Raw genomic sequence first — 12,150 nt, forward strand, 5'->3', positions numbered from 1 at the left:
GATCCAGTATTCTTATTTGTAAAATTAACAGAAGATAATTCTATTTTTGCTTTCATTATCAGTACAGTTCTATGTTAGACAGCTGCAATTTTACAGATGATAAAACTGAGGCTCAGAGGGGTTATTTAATAACTTATTTCTATAAAGCAGAACTAGGACTAGGTATTTGGATCTCAATACCTGTGCTTATCCTGACTTTTATTTTTACCACATTTTCATTTCTAAGACCCTGATCATCCCCCAAAATATCTACTACTTGGATAGAATTTTTGGTAATCTTTTTATTTTAAAAATACCTCACTGTTATTTTGGTGATATTGTAATAACTCAAACTTGGGGTAGTTGAAAACGAAAAAGGGAAGAAGGAAGGAAGGAAAAGAAAGAAAGAAAGAAAGAAGAAAGGAGGGAGAGAAAGAAAAGAGAGAGTAAGAAAGATGAGAGAGAGAAAGAAAAGAAAGAAAGAGGGGGAGGGAATGGAGGAAGGAAGGGAGGGGCCGAGGGAAGAAGGGTGGAAGGAAGGGAAGAAAGAACTGCTCCCAGAAAAGTAGTTGTTATATTTCCCATATTTAAAGAAAATAAAAATTGTAAAATAGCATTAAATAACAATATGGTAAAATATATTTGAGATTCATATTTTATACTTGCTTTTTTTCCAATTATAGGTATTTATTTTATTCAGCCAGCATTCAATGTCTAATGTATTATACCTAGAATAGGGAATATGAAACAAGATGACTGACAGATGTCTTTGGATCTTCATTCAATATTCAGTGGGCCTGATGTACTGAGTATTCAATACTTACTCCGTGCTTGGTTTCTGGGATAAAAGTTGATTAAGGCAGTTGCTCCTGTAAATATTTTGGCATCTGCATTAGTTTTCTAGGGCTACCATAACCGTAACAAAGTACCAATTTGTGGCTTAAAAAACCAAAGTTATTGTCTCATAGTTCTGGAAGTTGTTCGTCGGGTGTCCACATAATTGGTTCCTTCTGAGTGTTCTAAGAAAAAGCTGTTCCAGGTCTCCCCCTATCTTTGTGACCTCAGGCATTCCTTAGACTATACTCCAGTTGTCTTCACCTAACCTTCTCCATGTGTCTTCATGTCATCTTCCTTCTATATGGCCTGGTTCTGTGTCCAAATTTCCCCTTTTTGTAAGGATATTGGATTAGGAGCCACCCTAATAACCTCATTTTAACTTGATTGCCTCTGCAAAGACCTTATTTACAAATATGATCAAATTCTGAGGTACAGGATGTTAAGACTTCAACATATCTTCTTTGAGAGACATAGTTCCACCCATAACACCATCTTCTTTTTTCTTTTCCTGTAAATTTCGCCGAATTCATTGAAGACCAAATGACTACTCCAGTCTATTCTGATCAATATAACTTTTTATATTGCCACTGCAATATGATGAAGACTCATTTTTCTTTTATTATACTCTTAAGAAATGCCTAGAAAAGTGAATCAAAGTAGAGGTTATACACAGATGAAGAAAAATAAAGTGATCTTAGCAATAAAAGTATCAGGTTTATAATATATGAAAAAAATGGACAAGATATTGCAAAAAGTTAAGTTGTAAAAGTCCTCCAGATGGTGGGATTCCAAAGCCATCATCCATTGGCTGCGGGATTGCCATATTGACTGTCATTTTATTCTACACAGTCTTGCTTCTCAACGGAGAGTTCATTTTATAGAAAAAATGTATAAGCACTGGTGAAATCCATTGGTTTTACCATATTCCCCATCACCCTGAAGCTGCCATTATAAGGGAATGACCATTATGGTAGAATGACCTTTTGAAATCTCATTTATCATGACAGCTGAGAGACAGCACTTTGTCAGTGTCCTACAGGAGCAGTTCTCAAATTATTTGATATGAGGACTCCTTTTATATTCTTAAAATTATTGAAGACTCCAAAGATCTTTTAATGTGGGTTATACTTATTGATATTGTTTTATAAATTAAAATTGAGAATTTAGGAGCACCTGGTGGCTCGTCGGTTAAGCATCTGTCTTTGGCTCAGGTCATAATCTCAGGGTCCTGGGATCAAGCCCTGTGTCAGGCTATCTGCTCAGTGGGGAGTCTTCTCCCCCACCCCTTCGTGTGTGCTCTCTCTCAAAAATTAATTAATTAATTTAAATTGAGAATTTTAAAAAGTTTATCAATTCATGAAAAAATAACAATCCACTATATGTTAACATAAGTAGCATTTTTATTAAAATAATTATCTTTTCTGAAACAAAAAAATCTGAATCTGTTTTTATTGAAGTATATGAAGAAGAGCATGCCTTAAACAGAGACATTATTGGAAAGGGAAGAGCATTTTCAGATCTGAAACAGTATGTGAATTTTCATACTCTGTTAAAATCCACTGGTCTATATTGCACTTTGAGTGGAACTTTCATCCAGGCATAATTTTTTTTCCCCTCAGATGTAAAGATCTTTCTTTTCTTTTCTTTTTTAATTAACATATACTGTATTATTGTTTCAGGGGTACAGGTCTGTGATTCATCAGTCTTACACAATTCATAGCACTCACCATAGCACATACCCTCCCCAGTGTCCATCACTCAGGTACCCCATCCCTCCTACTCCCTTCCCCTCCAGAAGCTGTCAGTTTGTTTTCTGAGATTAAAAGTCTCTTATGGGGGTGCCTGGGTGGCTCAGTGGGTTAAGCCTCTGCCTTCAGCTCATGTCATGATCTCAGTGTCCTGGGATAGAGCCCCATATTGTGCTCTCCATTTAGCGGGGAGCCTGCTTCCCCCCTCTGCCTGCTGCTCTGCTTACTTGTGATCTCTCTCTGTGTCAAATAAATTAGAAAAATCTTAAAAAAAAAAAAAGAAAAGTCTCATGGTTTGTCTCCCTCTCTGGTTTCGTCTTATTTCATTTCCCCCTCCCTTCCCCTATGATCCTCTGTCTTGTTTCTCAAATTCCTCATATCAGTGAGATCATATGATATTTTTCTTTCTCTGATTGACTTATTTAGTTTAGCATAATACCCTCTAGTTCCATCCACATCATTGCAAATGGCAAGATTTTGGTTTTTTGATGGCTGCATAATATTCCATTGTGTGTATATATATACCACTTCTTCTTTATCCATTCATCTGTCGATGGACAGCTAGGTTCTTTCCATAGTTTGGCTATTGTGGACATTGCTTTTGTAAACATTCGGGTGCACATGCCCCTTCAGATCACTACATTTGCATCTTTAGGGTAAATACCCAGTAATGCAATTGCTGGGTCATAGGGTAACTCTATTTTCAACTTTTTTAGGAACTTCCATACTGTTTTCCAGAGTGCCTGCACCAGGTTGCATTCCCACCAACAGTGTGGGAGGATTCCCCTTTCTCCACATCCTCACCAACACCTGTTATTTCCTGACTGGTAATTTTAGCCATTCTGACTGGTGTGAAGTGGTATCTCACAGTGGTTTTGACTTGGATTTTTGACTTGGAGTCATGTTGAGCACTTTTTCAGGTATCTGTTGGCCATTTGGATATCTTCTTTGCAGAAATGTCTGTTAATGTCTTCTGCCCTTCTTGATTGGATTGTTTGTTCTTTGGGTTTTGAGTTTGATAAGTTCTTTATAGATTTTGGACACTGGCTCTTTATCTGATATGTCATTTGCAAATATCTTCTCCCATTCTGTCAGTTGTCTTTCTGTTTTGTTGACTGTTTCCTTTGCTATGCTAAAACTTTTTATCTCGATGAAATCCCAATAGTTCATTCTTGCCCTTGCTTCCCCTGCCTTTGGCAATGTTGCTAGGAAGAAGTTGTTGCAGCTGAGGTCGAAGAGGTTGCTGCCTGGGTTCTCCCCAAGGATTTTGGTGTAATCCTGTCTCACATGAAGTCTTTCATCCATTTTGAGTCTGTTTGTTTTTGTGTGTGGTTTAAGGAAATGGTCCAGTTTTATTCTTCTGCTGGTGGTTGTCCAATTTTCCCAACACCATTTGTTGAAGAGGCTGTCTTCTTTTCCATTGAACATTCTTTCCTGCTTTGTCAAAGATTAGGTGACCATAAAGTTGAGGATCCATTTCTGGCTCTCTCTCTATTCCATTGACTTATGTATCTGTTTTTGTGCCAGTACTTTATTGTCTTGATGATTACATAGCTTGAAGGCTGGAATTGTTTTTTGGTTTTCTTTTTCAACATTCCTCTGGCTATTCAGGGTCTTGTCTAGTTCCATACAAATTTTAGGATAATTTTTCCATTTCTTTGAAAAAAGTTGATGGTATTTTGATAGGGGTTGCATTAAATGTATAGACTGATCTAGGTAGTGATGAGGGAACAGGAGGCTGGCTGAGGACAAAGCAAAAGCTGGCGCCTTGCACCCCCACCTTCATCTGCTCCCCTCCATAGGTGTAGCATTCCTCAGGCACCCCTGACTGCCATAAAATGATAAATAGTTAACTTGCTAAGATCACAATCCTACAAGACAGGAGTCTCCCTTGGTTTGCAAATGTCCTTGAGATTACAACAAAGAAGTTACCTTATCAATAGCCCAATTTCCAAAGACACAGAACTCAGTTCCTCAAGCCTAATGTTACCCTCCCCTCCATAAAAACGGAAGGAGGTGGAGGTAGAAGGAAAAGTAAATAAAGTTAAATTTCTTCTAAACCTAAATCTCATTAACAAGGATGCTTGATAGCAGGAATGTAACATTCCACCAGACTCCCAATTGTCTTTAAACCTAAATCTCATTAACAAGGATGCTTGATAGCAGGAATGTAACATTCCACCAGGAGACTCTCAATTGTCTTTACTTGATAGTAACCAAGCCTTCAATATTCTGATAGTATTCTTTGCCCCAATAGCCCTTTGTCCTCACCTACCCAACTCCTGCGTATATAACCAACCACCCCTCACAACCCGGGGCAGCAGCAGCTCTTCCTGCCCACAGGTCCTGTCCCCGTGCTTTAATAAACCACCATTTTGCACCAAAGATGTCTCAAGAATTCTTTCTTGGTCATCGGCTCCGGACCTCAGCCCACCAAACCTCACCTAGGTTCTAGAACTTCATCAGTAGCATAGATGTTTTCACAATATTTGGTCTTCCAACCCATGAGCATGGTACGCTTTGTTTCTTCCTCAATTTCTTTTATTCTATAGTTTTCTGAGTACAGATTCTTGGCCTCTTTGGTTAGATTTATTCCTGGGTATTTTATGGTTTTGGGTGAAACTGTAAATGGGATCAATTCCTTAATTTCTCTTTCTTCTTTCTTGTTGTTGGTGTATAGAAATGCAACTGATTTCTGTGCATTGATTTTATATCCTGATATTTTATTGCATTCCTGTATGAGTTCTAGCAGTTTTGGGGTGGAGTCTTTGGGTTTTCCACATAAAGTGGCATATCATCTGCAAAGAGTGAGAGTTTGACTTCTTTGCTGATTCAGATAGGCATGTGCTTTTAAATACTATACATTAATCATTTGAAACTACTGGTTTGTTGATGTTCCAAATATTGACACATTTATTATGTATTATACAGATGTTCCAAATATTAACACAGTTAATTACATAATGTAAAATATGACATCCATTAACATTACCACAAATCTCCATCATGATTTTATCACTGGCAACAAAAAATGTCAGTATTTTTTTTCTCTGTTGTGCTCATTTAAGTTGGTTTCAAGAAAAATTCTGCCAAATATGTTTCAATAACTATAGTCTGCCAGGCATTCTTTCAAGTATAAGTGCTGTTCTAATTTGTTTTTTTAGAAAAGTGATTACTTCAGTTCACAACTAAAATAGTTGTACAGGTGTTTTTCCTTGAGACAATCATCATGGTCTGGTTTGTAGTGCAAATGATTTATACATACTTCCCATTTTGTTACACAGAATAGTAAAAAGATATATACTTGAGAGTCAAGATTTAATAAAATTAACATTTTGTACCATTTCACCAAGCTGTTCTCAGTGCTGTTGAGCTATCTTCCTATGTTTTCTTCTAAAGACACTAGAAACAATTTGGAGATCACTGACATGTTAATGAGTCTTCCAATCCATCAACATGATATATCTTTCCATATATTTAAACTTCTTCAATTTCTGTGATATTTTCTAGTTTTCAGCATACAAGTGTTACACATCTTTTGTTAAACTTATCCCTGATAATATAATATTCTAAATACCATAAATTGAATTGTTTTTACTTTTATTTTTCAATTGTTTGTTGCTTGTACATAAAAATATAATACCTTTACTGACCTTGTATCATGTAGCCTTCTTGAATTCACTTACTATTGTCTAGTAAGTTCTTTGTAGATCCCTCAAAATTTTCTATGTGTATGAAAATGTTACTTTCCTAAACTATGGGCATTTTATTTTTTATTTTTGCCCCTTTTTTTGCACTGGTTAGTGATTCCAGTACAGTGATAAAAGGAAACAGTGAGAGCAGACATCCTTGCTTTGTTTTCAATCTTAGGATAAAAGCATTCCGTTTTTCACATTTACTATGTCTGCTATAGACTTTTCAGAGATAAGTTTTTTATTCCTAGTTGTGAAGGGGTGTTGCATCTCATAAGTTGCTTTTTTGTTATCAGTTGAAACCATAAACATTTCCTATGTTCTGTTTATGTGGTATATTGATTTTCAAATACTAAAGCAACCTTACATTCCTAGAATAAATCCCACTTGGTCATTGGTTATAATATATTGCTGTGATCAATTTGCTAAAAATTAGTTAAAATTTTTTTCATCTGTGTCCATGAGGGTCTTTAACTTTATGTTCTTATAATGTTGTCAGTTTTGACATCAAGGCTATATTTGTCTCATAACAAGTTTAGAAGTATAATGTCTTGGTCTGGTTTTAGTATTAGGATAATTACAGCCTCTTTAAATGAGTGAATAAATGTCCCTTTCTCTCTTTTCTGAAGGTTTTTTTTTTTTTTTTGTAAGATTAGCATCCTTTTGTTTACGTTTGATCAGATTCGCTAGTAAAACCATCTGGACCTTGAAGTTCCTTTAGATTTATGATTACAAATCTAATTTCTTTATTTGATATAGTGTTATTTAGTTTTTATGCATTTTTCTATAATTTGGTAATTTCTGTCTTTCAAAGAATTTGTCCAGTTCATCTAATTATCAAATTTATTGGCATAAAATTGTTCATAACAATCTCTTTACTAGCTTTTGAGTCTATCAAGAATCTGTAGTGAGGCAGTCTTTTATTCCTGATGTTAGTAACTTGTCTTTTAAATTTTTCTTTTAGTCTAGTGGAGATTTATTAACTTTTTTGTTTTTTTAAAACAGTTTTTGCAACAATTTTTCCCATTTGGCATTATTGTATAAAGGTGAATATTCACATCTTCTATAGTTCAACAATTCTAATCCTAGAGAAACACTTAAATGCACCAGAAGTAATTTACAAGTTGTTCACAGTAGCATTGTTCAAAAAGATAAAAAATAGTGTAAACAGCTAATTTCCATGTATAAGAAAAAATGTAGTTGCATACACAATCATAAATGTAGTTGCATACACAATCATAAAAATTAAAATGAGACACATAGTGTACTCATTTTCTATTGTTGCATAACAAATTACTGCAATTTGGTAGCTAAAAACAACACAAACTTATTATCTCATGGTTTCTGTGTATCAGAAGTCCAGGCATGGCTCAGTTTAGTACTCTTCTCAGGGTCTCATCAGGATAAAATCAAAGTATAAGCTATATTACGATCTCATCTGAGACTCGTAGTCTTCTTCAAAGATAATATGGTGGTTAGTAGAATCCAATCTCTTGTGACTGAAGGACTAAGATCCCCACTTCCTTGCTAGCTGACAGCCAGGGACTACTCTGAGCTTCTATGGGCTGCCTTCACTTTCTAGTCACATGGCCCCCTCACAGCATGGCAGCCTCTAATCTCTCTGATTTTAGGAAGTGCCCACTTCCATGGGCTCACCTTCTTAAATCAGGGCTATTCAGGATTATCTCCCTTTTGATTAACTCAAAGGCAGCTAGCTGATCAGTAGCTAATCATGGAAATTAAATCCCACCATATTCACAAATCTTACCCATATTCAAGAGGAGGGGACTATACAGCACATGTACATCAGGGGGTCAGAATGTTAGGGAACATCTTAATATTCTTTCTACCACAGCCATATAATAGGAAAATAACTTTAACCTGATGGAAAACAACTTTGAACATGAATTATGCCAGCTATTATATGCTATAGACATTTATAATCTCAAAAGAAATTTTAACACAGTCTAACTCTTTCTGCCACTGGGTATTAGATGATGCCAGGTGTTTCTCTAAAATGATTCAACAGTCTGGCCTACTTAAAATATAAATTAAGAGCCAGAGAAAAAGAATTGAAAATTAGATTTTCCGTAACTTATAAATAAAATGTGTTATAAATAAACAGATAGCTAAATTAAGAAACTGTACCATATCATTGAGAAGTCTGCTTTGAGTACGTTTTTGTACTATTTAAAAAAAAAGTGACAGTTTGAGATTACACAACTCCAAAGCTGTTTCAGTGTAATATGATATTTCACAAGTGCTGTTTTGACCCAGTCTTAATATCATGGCTAAAACTCTCAATTCCCCTTCACTGGCAACTTATCAAAGCCCCACCCCAGCTACATCCCTTATCACGGTCTAACACTCCTGGTTTACAATACACACATACCCAACTGCCAGAGGCCCCCAGATACACTCAGGAACAGCTCCTTCTTTCTTAGGCCTATTAAATTATTCAAAATACCCAATTCCCAGGAAACCTGGGAAATCTACCTAATTCTATCCTGTTTGCCATATATAAGCACCTCCTACAGTTCCAGCCTACTGTTACCTTGTACTCAGGTGTACTAGCTATATGGCCCTGCACAACAGACTTCTCTCTTTGGAGCTATAAGTAACAAAGAGTTCTGCCTTTCATCTATTTGCCTGAATTGTGCCTCACCATCAAAATACCCAACTTTTGTAGCAACATGGACGGGACTGGAAGAGATTATGCTGAGTGAAATCAGTCAAGCAGAGAGAGTCAATTATCATATGGTTTCACTTATTTGTGGAGCATAACAAATAGCATGGAGGACCTGGGGAGTTAGAGAGGAGAAGGGAGTTGGGGGAAATTAGAAGGGGAGGTGAACCATGAGAGACTATGGACTCTGAAAAACAATCTGAGGGTTTGAAGTGGTGGGGGGGGGGGGGAGGTTGGGGTACCAGGTAGTGGGTATTATAGAGGGCACGGATTGCATGGAGCACTGGGTGTGGTGCAAAAATAATGAATACTGTTTTTCTAAAAATAAATAAAAAAAGAAAAGAAAAAAAAATCTCTTTAAATCTTATAAAACATCTAGTCTTACCCTGATTGCAACACCAGCTGTCACTAACTGACAGCTGCTTGCACTTAGTCCACTATTTGCACTGACTACAAATTGTTTCTGCCAAGTAATGCCCATTGCCAACATCTTGCCTTTGAATAGTGCTTTATAAATTTTACACCATATGCTTATATTTTTACTTAATTTATTCCTCAGAACAGCTTTTAAGAAAAAGAAGAACAACATTATACTAATTTGATAGATGAGGTTAATGCTCCGATTTATCACCCAGAGGCACAGCCAGAATTAAAAAGCAAATCTTTTGGTTCTTAGTTTAGTGCCATTTCTAGATATCTTTGTGCCCACTCTTTAACTTAGCACAGTCTTTTTAATTAAAATTTTCCTACTTAAAGAATACATATGAAATCATTACCTCCTTGTAAGGCCACACCTTCCATCCCCCTCAGCATCAAGGACAGCAGGATTTAAGTGTAAGCCACAGATCTCCTTAAGCCTTGAAACCACTACCACTCATTGCTAACCTGATTTAAGGGACCCTCAGAGCCTTGGCACTTCTGGAAAGAGTCCCTCTAGCCTTAACTCCATCCACAATAGAATTGAAAAACGGTCCACAGAGCTCAGCACAATTCTGTGACACCCTCATTCTACCACACACACTTCATCTACTCAATCCCAACCAACACTTAAACCTCATCCCACCTTGGACAAACTAAGAGACCAGTTTCAAGAAGGGGGTTATAATTAAAACTGATTATCCACTTCCCCCTGAGAGAATTAATCCCATCATGTCCTATATCTCTGTTTACAACACTCACCATAAGAGTCCTTAGCGTCCAGAAGATCCCTCAAAATAGAGATTCTTACCCTGTTACAGTCCCCTACATTGCCTAATTTGAATCAGACTTTTAACTCCCCAAACAACCTCTAAGTCCTTCCATTGTAACCTTTGGAATTCAGGGTCTGTCATCAACAAAACCCCCTTTCTATAAACTGAAGGTTTGTGTCTCCCCAAAATTCGTATATGGAAAATTAATTTCCAATGTGATGATATTTGGAGGTGGGGCCTTCAGGAGGTGATTAGGTCATGAGGACAGAGTGCTTATGAATGGGATTAGTCTCTCTTCTAAAAGAGACCTCAGAGAACTCCCTCACACTTTCCACCATGTGAAAACACAGTAAGAAGACACCTGAAAGCAAGTTCTCACCAGACACTGTCAGCACCTTGATCTTGGACTTCTCAGCCTCCAGGACTGTGAGAAATAAATATTCATTGTTTATAAGCCACCTAGTCTACATTATTTTGTTACAGCAGCCAGAACAGATTTGGACATCCCTATATCCTTCAGCCTCTTTGATAGATATTTCTTTCTTCTCCTTTATCTAGTCAAAACTTGGCTGTCTCTTTAAAAAGCATGCTTCCCATGCAGTCATTTCAAGAGCTGGTTATTTTTATTCCTACAACTCACATACCAATACTTTTCCAATGATAAGCTTCAATCCATTAGTGGATTGTAAAATCAATTTAGTGGGTAGTAAGTAGAAAACTTTTTAAATAAGGTAACAGAACATAAATCAACAGCATATACTGCATATAGTTAAGGTATTATTTTCATGAAACTTTTAACTTTATAAATGATTGATGGTTTTAACTGTATAAATGATGGTTTATTTCTAGGGCTAGAAATAAAGTGTTCTCTTCACTCTTCATTGCTGCCTCAAGTACCATTTCCCTCCTTCCTCCATAAAGTGCCTTTGAAGCTCTTGCCATTAAAGCATTCTAACAGAACGCTTCCTTCTTATTATCACCTAACATATCCTGGTCATTCTCCTTCTTTCATTAAAGCCTCCCTTTGCCCATTGTCAACATCTTGCCTTTGAATAGTGCTTTATAAGCCTCCTTATAAGAATATAGGCCTCAGAAACACCCTCCATAGCCCCATCATCATTCCTGGTGACTTCAATATCCATGCAGACAATTCCATCTTGAGCCCTGGGTTATATTGCACAAGTGTGATTATGAAAATCCTTAAATATTTTCATAGTCACTGGTGCCTCCAGAACAAACACTACCAGCTACACCCATTTTGATGGATCCATGTTCATGCTAGTACTGGTAGTTAAATACTTTGAATATTAATAATTCAAATACTTTGAATACTAATCCTGCTGACACAAGGAGTCCCTTAGCTCCTTGGCTTTCTCTTACCTGAAATGACCTTGTCCACTATCTTGGCCACTCATTCTCACAGTCACACTCTATACCTAGTTATTACCAACAACTGCAACCCCTTCCTATCTCCAACTCAAGCAACCCACTCTGTGATCTACACCTTCAAATCATTCCATTCCAACCAATCTGCCTACCTCCTTAAGATTCTGGAATAAAACTGATCTTTCATCCTATCTTTGCATTGTCTATCACTCTCCCAGAGTTCTCTTTTTACCCATTATGTAACTTCAATTCTTAGGTCTCGTAATTTATTGAATTCTTACTATGCATTAAATTGCTTATACGTCATCTCGTCCTTCACAACAACCCCACCAAGTAGGTATAATGGCATTCATTTTATTGATCAGGAAACAGGTTTATATATATAAGTCTGCCCAAGATTATAGAAAGGGGGAGTTTCTATAATTTTTTTAAAAGATTTTATTTATTTATTTGACAGGGAGATCACAAGTAGGCAGAGAGAGAGAGGAAGCAGTCTCCCTGCTGAGCAGAGAGCCCAATGTGAGGTTTGGTCCCAGGACCCTGAGATCATGACCCAAGCCTGACACAAGCTGAAGGCAAAAGCTTAACCCACTGAGCCACACAGGTGCCCATAGAAGTTCTATAACTTAAAT

This window comes from Mustela putorius, unplaced genomic scaffold (assembly GCF_011764305.1).
Source record: "Mustela putorius furo isolate JIRA1106 unplaced genomic scaffold, ASM1176430v1.1 tig00537227_pilon_pilon_pilon, whole genome shotgun sequence".
Classification (NCBI taxonomy): Eukaryota; Metazoa; Chordata; class Mammalia; order Carnivora; family Mustelidae; genus Mustela; species Mustela putorius.